This window comes from Capricornis sumatraensis, chromosome 11 (genome assembly GCF_032405125.1).
Source record: "Capricornis sumatraensis isolate serow.1 chromosome 11, serow.2, whole genome shotgun sequence".
Taxonomy (NCBI): domain Eukaryota; kingdom Metazoa; phylum Chordata; class Mammalia; order Artiodactyla; family Bovidae; genus Capricornis; species Capricornis sumatraensis.
In genome coordinates this window covers 42,308,713-42,322,402 of record NC_091079.1, presented here as the reverse complement: position 1 = coordinate 42,322,402, position 13,690 = coordinate 42,308,713, and positions in this window count along the sequence as shown.

Sequence of the window (13,690 nt, the reverse complement as noted above, 5' to 3'; positions counted from 1 at the left end):
CACTTACATGCACCATGTGTGTGATTCTCACAGGCATGTTGGCCACATGTTTGCTGTTCATCCTGTCTCATGGTCGATGAGCCCCTCATGCCACAAATGAGGAAAAGGTGACTCAGAGAAAGGAAGAGCCTTGCTCACGGTCACAGGACTAGCGAGAGGGGAGCTGAAGTACACTCAGGGCTTCTGAGCCAGAACCAGGCCTTTTCCCACTTGGCCCATGCCATCCTTCAGTGAAGACCCCCATCACCCTACAGATGCACACGGCAGGTGGCCACATCCCCAGGAAGGGCCAGGAGGGTCCTGAGGGATTTTATGTTGAAGACGGTGTCCTGATCACCTTCCCTAGCACAGCGCCAGGCACGTGAAGATGCTCAGTATGTGTTTGTTAGATGAATGCATTTCTCAGTGTATCAAAAATTAATTTTAATGTTTTCAAATATTTATTTATTTATTTGGCTGAACCAAGTCTTACTGTGGCAAACAGGATCTTTTAATGGCAGCATGTGGCATCTAGTTTCCTGACTGGGGATCAAGCCTGTGCCCCCAGCATTAGGAGCATGGAGTTTTAGTCACTGGACCACCAGGAAAGTCCTTGATAGTTAATTTTGTATCATAATATTCTGTGATAAATCATAATGGAAAAGAATATGAAAAAGAATACACACACACACATATATAGGGATCACTGGGCTATACGGCAGAAATTAACACAGCATTACAAATCAACTATACTTCAACAAAATTTTTTAAAAATTAATTTTATAAACCAAAAATGTTATGCTTTTATGCATCAAAAAGACTAAGCTCTCTGGGATGTCATCTGGCAATGAAAAATAACCTTTCTGTGGTAGAAGGAACATTATCTAGAAATGGTAGGAGCTTGGCTCTGGCCTCAGCTCCGCCAATTATAAGCTATGACACCTGGGTCTCCTCATCTTTAAACTTAGGGTTTGTTCTGCCCGGCATCTACAGTAACTTCCAGGTGTCAGAGTCTGTGCTTCTGACAGCAAGATTTTCTGTGAGGACTTTCATTGCCAATTCAGAGCATTTTACCCACAAAAATGGTTCATTATACCCTGGAGCAGTTAATTGAGCAGAATAAAGCAGTATTTTCACTTAGACCAATCAGAAGCAGCTTTTTGTTTCAACAAGGAAAATAATTTCAAGGACATCTACATACAAAAGAAGTTTGTAAGAAGTTTGTTTGTATTAAAAACTTCAAATCTCACCAGGTATCGTGAAGGTTTATAAACCAACCCAACTAGATGCTTCTGTGAAACGGGAAGAAAGAAAACCTTACAATGACTAGAAAAACCAGCTCTAAATCTCCTACGGTGCCTTTACTACGGACCTTTTGCTATCTGAACCTGAAGGTTTAGACTATTGGTGATGTACGCACCGCAGTCTGGCAGAGTGAAAATGGTCATGAGAGATCATCGTTCATTTTGATTTAGTTCTTTGGCAGCACCTGGGTTTCAACCCTAAACATGCTCCAAAAAAAAAGCTCAGGAAATGACTGAGAACTAATTAAGCTGTATCAAACACATTACAGTACAGACAGATTGAGAAAAAAATGCCAATTTTAAGACAAATTATGAAATGAAGTTAAAGAGGCCATTGTTATTGTTTCATTGCTAAATCATATCCAACTCTTTTGTGACTCCATGGACTGTAGGCCGCCAGGCTCCTCTGTCCATGGGATTTTCCAGGCAAGAATACTGGAGTGGGTTGTCATTTCCTTCTCCAGGAAATCTTCCTGACCCAGAGACGGAACCCGAGTCTCCTGCATTGGCAGGTGGATTCTTTACCACCGCACCACCTGGGAAGCCCAACGTGAACGTGAACATGAAGTAGCTCAGTCGTGTCCGACTCTTTGCTACCTCATGGACTGTAGCCTACCAGGCTCCTCTGCTCATGGGATTTTCCAGGCAATAGTAATGGAGTGGATTGCCATTTCCTTCTCCAGGGAATCTTCCTGACCCAGGGATCGGACCCGAGTCTCCCACATCGTAGACAGACGCTGTACCGTCTGCGATCTCAGCCAAAGAAGCCGTAATTGTGCATATATATGTATATGTGTGTGTAGGGCTTCCCTGGCGGCTCAGAGGATAAAGCGTCTGCCTGCAGTGCAGGAGACCCAGGTTTGATCCCTGGGTTGGGAAGATTCCCTGGAGAAGGAAATGGCAACCCACTCCAGTATTCTTGCCTGGAGAATCCCATGGACAGAGGAGCCCGAGTGGGCTACAGTCCACGGGGTCGTAAAGAGTCGGACATGACTGAGTGACTTCACTTCACTTCACTTCAGGGCTGTATTACGACACACATGTGACATAAGCTTGGAAACAAGAATAAGAAATAGTTGTCACCCTCTTCCCCCACTTCTCAGTTGGTCTTGTCAAACAGCAGGTTTTAAGTCTGAAATGGCCATGGCAGAGCCCCTCTGTTGAGAAATAGGAGAATTCAAAGATGCGATGAATTTTCTGAAATTGGGTTCTGTTTCCAGCTTTTCCATCAATTTATCCGTCTTGCATGCCTTACAATGCTCTGATCAAGAAACAATGGCCCAGCAAACATAAATGATGCTGAGTTAGTTAATACAACAGCGGTAGGATTAACGATAAAATGGAAATGACAGCTATAGTGCTATCGAACCCCTTCTATATGTGCCTAATATTTTCCACATAATCTCTTGGACATCAACTATTTTTAATATATGCTTCATATTTATAAAACTATGATCTATTTTGGGAAACACAGGTTGAAATCATCTATATATGGTAATAACACTACTTATTTTCTCTCCCCAGTAAAAATCCGTAGTTTTGCTGCTATTTTTCACTTTAATGTCACAGAAAAGGATCAGAGAGCCAGGAAAGGAAATATAGGAGCTGCTACCAATGGCCTTGAGGGCCCAGGGGGCTTCCCAGGCTGATGTTTGTTTCATCTCAGTGCAAGTAGATGGTGGGGGAGAAAAGAGAAACTCATGTCTAACTCTGGTGGTGGGGGTGGTTCAGTTGCTAAGTCGTGTCTGACACTTGAGACCCCATGGACTGTCGCCTGCCAGGCTCCTCTGTCCATGACGATTTTCTAGGCAAGCATACTGGAGTGGGTTGCCAGCTCCTTCACTAGACTAGTATAAAAAATCAGTGTTTCCAGGACGGAACCTGGGCTTTTTGACTTCAGCACTTATGGTCCTTCTGCCACCTCACACTCCCTTCATTTTCATTCTGTGCTAAGCAGAACAACAGTGATTTGCCATTGGGACTGTTAATCCCTAGGTCACAGGTGAGGAAAGCAAGGCTCAGAGATGCTAAGTAATTTGCCCAGTGTCACATAGCCAGTAAAGGGCAGGAAAGAATAATTATTGAAACCATGTAATACCTTTAGTGTAAATATATTAATACCAACAATTAAATGTTGGATCAAGTTTGACTCATTACATGCTTACCCTATGGACTGTAACTTGAGTTCTGTTATAACTTGAACTATAATTTCTTGGTGAAATACAATGCTTAAGAAATTGAAGGACATTTGTGAAAAACTAAATACGGCTTAATTTGCTAACGTTTACTAAGGGTCATCGTTATTAGCTGAAGAAACAACATGTTTTGTTCTTCAAGTAAAACCTAAATAATAATTGGATTAATGTCTTCATTGTTCATCCTTTTTCTACATATTAGGTGATTGTTGTCCTCGTCTCATGAATCCTCGACTATTTTAACTGGTGACCCACTCTGCTGCTGCCTACTTGATTGGGTCATTCTCTCTCTGTTCCACTGGAAGAAATACAAAATCATTTCAAAGTAGGTTTGGGAACCCTGTAGAAGGCAGTGTGTCACCAAAACAAAATTATACATCCTTCAGCCTTTCAGAGATGTTCCTTATGTCCCAGTAAAAGAGAAAAATGACAGCCGAAACCAAGCACCTGACAAGAGTGGGAGTGAGGGGAGAGGAGAGCATGATGGAATAAAAATCAACAGAAAAGGGATTTGTGCCCCAAATGAAAATGCATTTTGCAGGGATGTGATCAGATCTGTCCTCATCCAATAGTATCTGTAACATTTTCTGTTTTTTGCATCCAACTGTGACTACAATTAGAGAAGGCAATGGCGCCCCACTCCACTACTCTTGCCTGGAAAATCCCATGGACAGAGGAGCCTGGTAGGCTGCAGTCCATGGGGTCACTAAAAGTCAGACGTGACTGAGCGACTTCACTTTCACTTTTCCTTGCACGCATTGGAGAAGGAAATGGCAACCCACTCCAGTGTTCTTGCCTGGAGAATTCCAGGGACAGGGTCACCTGGTGGGCTGCTGTCTATGGGGGCACACAGAGTCGGACACGACTGAAGCGACTTAGCAGCAGCAAGCAGCAGTGACTACAATCATGTTTCAGTATTGGGTTAAAGTGACTCCCCTGGTGGCTCAGACGGGAAAGAATCTGCCTGTAATACAGGAGATACACATTTGATCCCTGGGTCAGGAAGATCCCATGGAAATGGGAATGGCTATCCACTCTAGTATTCTTGCCTGAAGAATGCCATAGACAGAGGAGCCTGGTGGGCTACAGTCCATGGGGTCGTGGAGTCGGACATGACTCAGCAGCTAACACAGATTGGGTTAAAATGTGGTTGTCTTTGCGTCTCATGAGAATTGAGAGAGAATGAGAGAGAGAAGGGAGAGGGAAAGAATTAAAACTTAGAAGCATTGGAAAAACTGCTCAGCAACTACAGGATGTCCTGTTACATTTATCTGGTTAGACAGACCCATGAGTCACTATAAAACTTGACACATAGGAAATGGTTTTAAATGGTTTTATTGTACGTGGTACTTTACTCCTAGTAAATGTGAAACACTTAGATCCGAGAATGACAAGAGAAGTGCATCCTTATGTGAAGGTATCTGCTGTCATGCTTTTCGAAGTGAAAGAACTTTAACTGTAGACACGGAGATGATGATAGCTCAGAAAGGACACCAATGTCAAGTTGAGCCTTCTCTCTGAACTCTCAAAAGCTCTGGTACTTCCTTCTTCTTAAATTGTTGATACTAAGATATCTCTTGATTGAATCTCTATGTTTTACCAACGTTTTACAAAGCTATGGCAGCTGAACTGAAAAGACTTTTTTACCCCTTGAACCATACAAAAGTGATGTATTGCAAAAGGAAAATTTAAAAAAAAATAACAACAAAAAGTGATGTACTGCAAAACCTCATCATAACCTAATAATAATGATGATAATAACAGCTTCCCATTAAAAAGGGATGGCAACACTCTTTCATTATGATGAAGCAAAACGAATTCCCTGCTTTCAGTTTCATAATTCTTTAGAAAGAAAAGCTGTGACACGCGAAATGAAGAAACATAAAGGTGTCTTTTTCCTCCTTTTTTAAAATTTGCAGTCATTTATACGATCTAATTCAGGTTGTCAAGAATGTCTCCTCTGCACAGAGACGTCTCCATAAGAAATGTTGTAGAATTCCTTTCCAGGAAGAAAAGCTTTTATTTGTGTATCCAACCAATATTCACCAAGTGGCAGCTATGGGCCAGGCACTCGGAAGACTGGTGAACACATACAATAAAGAGCTCTGCATTCTGGGACTGGTATTACAATGGGGTCAGATGAAGACTAAAAAACTAAGTCAGTTATAGAGATTGTTAGAAGGAGAGATACTGTGGAAAGTGCTACCTGAAAAACTGCCCTCGCCTCTTGGCGGATGTGGAGCCAAAAGTCACAATCCAGCCAAAGGTCAGGAGGAAGAAGGACTATTAATAACCTTCAGCAAGTTAGGAGAAGATGGAGGTCTTTCCTGAAGACTGCTTGATTACGTTACTGTAACTGACCTTTCTCCTGCTGCTGCTGTGCTCAGTTGCTCAGTCAGTCATGTCTGACTCTTTAGTGACCCCGTGGACTGTAGCCCGCCAGGCTTCTCTGTCCATGGGATTTCCCAGGCAATGCTGGAGTGGGTTGCCATGCCCTCCTCCAGGGGATCTTCCCGACCCAGGAACTGTGTCTCCTGTGTCTTGTGCATTGGCAGGCAGGTTCTTTACTACTAAGCCACTTGGGAAGCCCAGACCTTTCTCCTTGGTGTGCAGTTATTGCCAAATTGCATTATTTTGAAAAACAAAACTAACAAGGTCCTACTGTGGAGCACATGTAACTATATTCAATATCCATTATGGATAAACCATAATGGAAAAGAATGTAAAAAAGAATGTATATACGTGTCTGAGTCACTTAGCTGTACAACAGAACTTAATACAACATTGTAAATCATCTATACTTCATTAAAAAAAAATTAACAAGAAAAGAAAATTTCCCTCAGTCCCCTCATTGGAACTGTGAAATGATAAAATGCCCTAATTTTTTCACTCATGTTCAGATACCGACCTGGTTGTGCCTGTGTGCAGTGTGTGTATGATAATGCAGACTGTGTGCATGTGTGTGTGTAGAGTATGTATTTAGGGACATGTGTAGAGAAATGGTATTTATACATGTGCAGAGGTGTGTATGCGTGTGGGTTTGTATATATACAGATGTATGTGTGAAAGGTGAGCATATGTAAAGAAATTTGTGTGTGGGGATGTGTGTTTGTGCTCAGGGGGCTGTGTGTCAGTGTGTGTTGTGCGTAAACATGTCTGTGTATGCTTTTATGGAGGAGCATGGGTAAGCAGGGATGTGTGGGGTGTGTTATATGCGTGTGTATATGTTTGTGTACATGTAGACACACATCCTAAGTGTAGGGGTGTGTGTGTGTGTGTGTGTGTGTGTGTGTGTGTGTGTGTGTGTGTGTGTAGGAAGTGCAGCATCTGGGGAAGTTTTGAAAAATGGGTCCGCCATGGTGAGGGGTTGCGGGAAGTTTAGATAATAAAAGACACGGAGGTTGAGGCTGGAGCGTGCAGCTTGACTGCTGAGGCCAGGAGAGCTGTGACTTCATTTAATGGATAAGGAGTCGCTGCTGCTGTTAGGAAGGGTGGGGAGGAACAAGGTGAAGCTACTCTAGGGAATTCCGGCGGACTGAGGGGCTGGCATTGGAGGGTGGGGGTGCAGGGTGAAGGAAGGGTGGCTGACCACAGCATCTGAGAGGTCGCATGTCAGGAGGTTGGCTGCTGGGTGCTCTCTTAGCCAGAACCCAAAGCCTGCGGACATTACTGAACTCCCTGGGCCTCAGGTTCTGAGTTTTAAAATGGAAAGAACAAGGCTTCATGGGACTGGTGTGAGGATCAAATGAGACACAGCTCATATGGGACTTGGCAGGGCCTGGCTCCTGGGAAATTCTCAATAGATACTATTAACGGAGAAAGAGAAGAGAAACAAGGAAACTCAGGGAAATGCAAAGAAGACTTGGTTTCGGTAGAGAAAGAGGAACGATTATGTTTTCAGCATTTCAAACTCTGTGGCGTCCAATGCAGCGTCAAAGTCTGAGCATCTCCAGGCTGCGAGCCGTGAACCCTCCAGCACAGCTCGGATGAAGGAGGGAAGGGGAGACACCCTGGGAAGAGTACAGGGCGCCCCCACTCCCGGACTGCTTCTTACCACAAAGGCAGGGGAAAGATGACTCCTGCACAAGACTTAGAGGGGATTGCTAATGCGTCTCCAAACAGAAGAGCTGGGTTTGAAGACTGCATGCCCATCCAAAGAGCAAGATGCAATGGGAGGAAAGGACGATGGCTTGGGTAATCTGCCATGCTGATCTATTGATGCAAAGCTGTGGGCTGGTCGTCCACCGGAAATGGGTTGCAGTTCCTCTCATTTTTAATTTAGGCTCTTCTACCAATCAGTCGATCCCTCCTCCTAACTATCTATAAATAGGAAGAATAAACCTTGCCTCTTTTCCTACTGCCTTTTTCTTGACACCTCTCCTGAACTCATAAATACCTTCGCAGAAGTTTTTGCATACTTCCGGAGATGTGCTGAAGTATTCGCTCAGTTTATCTCCTTTTAATTCTCCATTTATGCAGCACTAAGTTATTGCTGAGCATCCACAATGTGTTGTGAGCCTCAGTGTTGGCAGCTTTCCCCTCTTTACAGCAGAGGAAATGGAATCTCAGCCGGTTCGACAGTCTTGCTCCAAACGACTCAGCTGGAAGGTGATGGAGCCCAGCCTGCTCAGCCACCTTGGAGAACATTCTCTACCCAGAAGCTGCTTTGTTAGAACACTGAAACCAAAGTGGGAGGGAATATTCTCTGGTCTTTTTTCAAAGATTGTGCCACATGAAGGAGAAAAGAGAGACCAAGAAGAAAAAGAACACCATCTCTGGTTAACCATAAAACTGAGTTTTCAATTCTTTATAAGATGAAATCACTTTTTTTCCCTCTAAAAATAACTTTTGGTTGATTTTGAGGTTGGTGGCAAGTTTCCGTCCAGTGAATACTATATTTATTTTTTTTTAAATGAGGTGGAAATAAATGAACGAAGAAACTTGTGTCTGTTCCAATCTAGCTTAGATGTTAACAGAGACAGTGAAGCTTCTGCTTAAACAGAGAATTGACAATGCTGTGAAACAAAGAATGAGTTTTTGAGGAATAGAAATTTCATAAATTGTTTATGCTTAGTTTGAGGGTCCATCTTAAATAACGAATTTTTAATAATCAACAAATTCTAAACGGGTGTTTTTCAGGACATTAAAAGTAAAATTAAAATTCTAAATTTAATATAACTGTGTTCCAAATAATATAGAGAAAACAGCCCTGAAGGAAGCCTGAGAATGGCTTTCCCACCAAAGAAGGAAATTATGATCTTGTTCATTTCTTAAAATCTTTATTACTGCTTGTTTGGTTAAAGCCTGACTTCTCTTGATTTAGAACACACAGACCTCTGCCAAACTGCGTGCTCATTTTTCTGATAAAGTAATTGTTATGGGATAAATTGTATTCTGGGTTTCCATGGTGGCTCAGCAATAAAGAATCTGCCTGCCAATGCAGGAGATGCAGGCTAGCTCCCTGGGTCAGGAAGATCCCGTAGAGAAGGAAATGACAACCCACTCCACTATTCTTGCCTGGGAAATCCCGTGGACAGAGGAGCCTGACAGGTTACAGTCCATGGGGTCACAAAGAGTTGGACTTGACTTAGCAACTAAACAACAACAACAAAATTGCATTCTGCCCTCACCCCCATTCATATATTAAATCCAAACCCATAGTACCTTAGAATGCAGCTGTATATGAAGACATGGCCTTAGAGGTATTTAAATTAAAATAAGGTCCTACAGGTAGGCCCAATCTGATATGACTGGTGTCCTTATAAGAAAAGGAATTTAGAACATAACACACAGAACAAGGGAAGACCATGTGAGGATATAGCAGAGGAGAGGTCTCAGGAGAAACCACCCTGGTAGATTGTTCTAGCCTCCACAATTGTGAGAAAATAAATTCTGTTGTTTAAGTCACCCATCTGGAGTATTTTGTTGTGGTCATCCCTGGAGACTCAAACACCAACCAACAAATGTGTTCAGTCACTAAGTCGTGTCTGACTCTGTGGCCCCATAGGCTATAGCCCTCCAGGATCCTCTGTCTATGGGATTCCCCAGGCAAGAATACTGGAGTGGGTTACCATTTCCTTCTTCAGGGGATCTTCCCCTCAGGGGATCTTCCCGACCCAGGGATCGTATCCGTATCTCCTGCATTGGCAGGTGGGTTCTTTACCAGTAGCGCCACCTGGGAAGCCAACACACAAAAGTCAGGAAAGAACCAGGATCCCAAACCTAGGGTCAGCACTGCCCTATGGTCTCCCTCTGCAAAGACAGAATCCCATGTTAAGGAGATATGGACATAGAAATAAATATGAATGTAATGTGTGTGCAAATGTGTCTGCAGTGTGCGTATCTACCAATATTCTCTTGTTCTGCTCTACACTCATGTAACACAGTACTCAGCAATGAAAACCTGAAGACTTTCCTCTAAGATCAAGAACAAGGCAAGGATGCCCACTGTCCCACACTTTTATTCAACATAGTACTGGAAGTCCTTGCCAGAGCCAGTAGGCAAGAAGAAGAAATAAAAGACACCCAAATCAGGAAGGAAGAAGTGAAACTGTCTCTATTTGCAGATGTCATGCTATTATATATAGAAAACCCTGAAGACTCCACCAAAAAAAGTGTTAGAACTGAAAAATGAATTCAGTAAAATTAAAATATACAAATCAATACACAAATATCTGTTGCATCTCTATACATGAATAACAACTATCAGAAAGAGAAATCAAAAAAAAAAATCCCATTTACAATTTTATCAAAAAAGACTAAAATGCCTAGAAATAAATTTACCAAGGGAGTGAAAAACCTGTATACTGAAAACTATAAGACACTAATGAAAGAAACTGAAGGACAAGCAAACAAAAGGAATAATGTTCTGTGATCATGGATTGGAAGACGCAATATTGTTAAAATGTCCATGCTACACAACAAAATCTAAAGATTCAGGGCCGTCCTTAACAAAATTCCAGTGCCATTTTTCACAGATATAGAACGAATAATCCTTAACTTTATGGAACCACAAAAGACCCCAAACAGCCAAAAGGATTTCTTTCTTAAGAAAGAAAAGCAAAGCTAGAGGTATCACACTTTCTGATTTCAAACAGTTTACAGAGCTTTAGTAATGAAAGCAGTGTGGTACTGGCCTACACATAGACACACAGATCACGGAATAGAGTAAGAGCCCAGAAATAAACCCGCACATATGTGGTCAACTGATGTCCCTGGGGGGCTCAGACAGTAAAGAATCTTCCTGCAACGCAGGAGACCTGGGTTTGATCCCTGGGTTGGGAAGATCTCCTGGAGGAGGGCATGGCAACCCACTCCAGTATTCTTGCCTGGAGAATCCCCATGGACAGAGGAGCCTGACGGGCCACAGTCCATGGGCTGCAAAGAGTTGGACATGACTGAGCGACTAAGCACAAGTGAAAGTGAAAGTCGCTCAGGCGTGTCCAGTCCTTTGTGACCCCGTGGACCATACAGTCCCTGGAATTCTCCAGGCCAGAATACTGGAGTGGGCAGCCTTTCCCTTCTCCAGGGGATCTTTGCAACCCAGGGATCAAATCCAGGTCCCCAAAATTGCAAGTGGGTTATTTTCTAGCTGAGCCACAAGGGAAGCAAATATGTGGTCAACTGATTTATGAGAAAGGAGCCAAGAATGTACAGTGGAAAAGAACCGTCTCGCCAATAAATGGTGTTGAGAAGACTGTGCAGCCACTTTTTTGCATGTGTGCAGTCCCTTGTGGCTCAGCTGGTAAAAGAATCCGCTTGCAGTGTGGGAGACCTGGGTTCAATCCCTAGGTTGAGAAGATCCTCTGGAGAAGGGAAAGGCTACCCACTCCAGTATTCTGGCCTGGAGAATTCCATGGGCTGTATAGTCCGTGGGGTTGCAAAGAATCGGATGTGACTGAATGACTTTCACTTTTCACTTTCATGCAAATATGTGAAGAACTCATACAACTCAATAGAAAACAAAAACAATCCAATTGAAAAATAAGTGAAGGTATGTGAAATGGGTGTCTTTGTGTCCTCAGCCATATTTGACTGTAACCCCATGAACTATAGCCCACTAGGCCCCTCTCTCTATCGGATTTTCCAGGCAAGAATACTGGAGTGGGTTGCCGTCTCCTTCTCCAGGGGCTGTTCCAGACCCAGGGTTGAAATGCGCATCTCCTGCGTTAGCAGGCAGATTCTTTACCACTGAGCTACTGGAGAAGCCCAGGTGAAATGGATGAAGACAGTCAAAAAGTACAGACTTCCAATTATGAGCTAAATAAGTCTTGGGGAGGTCATGTACCGCATGGCGACTACAGACATAATTCTGTTTGAAAGTTGCTAAGAGAAGATCTTGAAGGGAAAAAAATTTGTATTTCTGTGAAGTGATGTGACTTTGTGTAGTACTCATTTCACCATATATACGTGTATCAGGCCATCACAGTGTACACCTGAAACTGATACAATACAATGTTCAATGTCAACTGTATCAATTTTTTTTAAAAAAAGATGGGCTGTCAGGATGTTAATGAAAAACCTCTTACTTTTGTTACTTTGTTTTTGTGTCTTCTTAAGAATTTTGTGATTTTTCTGCTCTCTGCAAATGAGTCAAGTTATAAGCATAAATATTAGAGTTTTTGTTTTCTTGTTTCTAAATCTAAAATCCTCACCTTCCAGCTCACTTTGTTTTCACCATATATTAGTAGAAGTGGCCAGATTGGGCTTGAAGTCATAAGGTGGTGATTTGATGAGGTTTGGGCAAGTCATTCAGTGTCTCTGACTGCTCATCAAAGTGGAAATAATTTTGGCTTCACAAAACAATTGGGAGGAGGACAGTGGGGCATAGTCCTTAATATACAAGGTCTTAGAGTCACACTTGTGTTGATAGCACATGGTTTTGCTGAACCTCCTTTGCTTTGACCGTAAGATGGATGTGAGCACATCGAGGGTTGCTGTAGAACTGAGAGCAGCCAACACTGTTCCAGACACTGCTTTGCCTTAAAACATGAGAACTAGCATGAGAATGCTGCTAAGGATGCCGGAGTGCTGTGAAAGCACTAAGCTCAGGCTATTATTTCTGCTTCTTCCTAAATAGCTCTCTTAATAAGGAGGTGCCATCCTAGACTTCAACATTCAAGGCAGTTCCGGAGGCACTCCTGAGACACCCATGGAGCAGGTTCTCCTGGGCAGCACTTGCAGTGGACAGCGCCCCGGTATGCTCACCACGTCGCGCCCTCAAGTACGAATGGGAACACAGATTCATCAGTACGTGCTGCTGCTGCTTTAGTTTCACTACCGGAAAAGCCTCCTTGGGTGGAAAGACTTCATTTGCTATGCTTTCTGCCTTTGAGTCTGCTTCGCATAGTAAGCAGGTGTTTTTTCATTCAAAACATGTTGTGGCCCTTGGTGAAAACCATCCTGCAGTAAGCAGCCTGTTCAGTGGGGTGGGGGGATGGGAGGAACTCAATCTGGGGTGGGATGAGGGGAATCTGGCAATTCTAGACCATGACAGCCAGAGTCAGTCTCAAGAAATATTTAACATGAGAAAGCTCCACTCCCTGCCCGTATACCTTATCTTACTTACCTGGAGCCAAATAGCCTTCAGTTTCCTGGAATTAACCAGAAGGCATGGTGACCACTGGACATTTCTCAGTAATTCTAGGTTGCAGGTCAGCAAGCTATACCCCAAGGGGCCAAGTCTGACTCAACACCTCTTTTGGAAGGCCTGTCAGATAAGCATGGTTTTCACATTTGTAAATGGTTTGTTGCTGCTGTCGTGGGAGTTTTAAAAAAAATGTACAGTGTATATCTACAGTTGTTTATATATTTTTATTTGTAAATAGTTTTTAAAATGGAGAAGGAAATGGCAACTGACTCCAGTATTCTTGCCTAGAGAATTCCATGGACAGAGGAGCCTGGTGAGCTCCTGTCCATGGGGTCGCAAAGAGTCAGACACAACTGAGCGACTAACACAGTTTTTAAAAAGAAGAATGTTATTTTATAACCCATGAAAATGAAATTCAAATTCTTGTGTCTATAAATAAAGTTTTATTGGAACATCACTCACTGACACACAGCCTCTGACTGCTTTCCTGTTTGGAAGGGCAGAGCATCATTGTTGGTGGGGAGGTTCCCCTTCTACTCAGTTGAACAAACATAAATGAATAAAACAAGACATCCTTTTGTTTTGATACGACAAATTCTGACCATCCAGTAGCGCCACAGGTC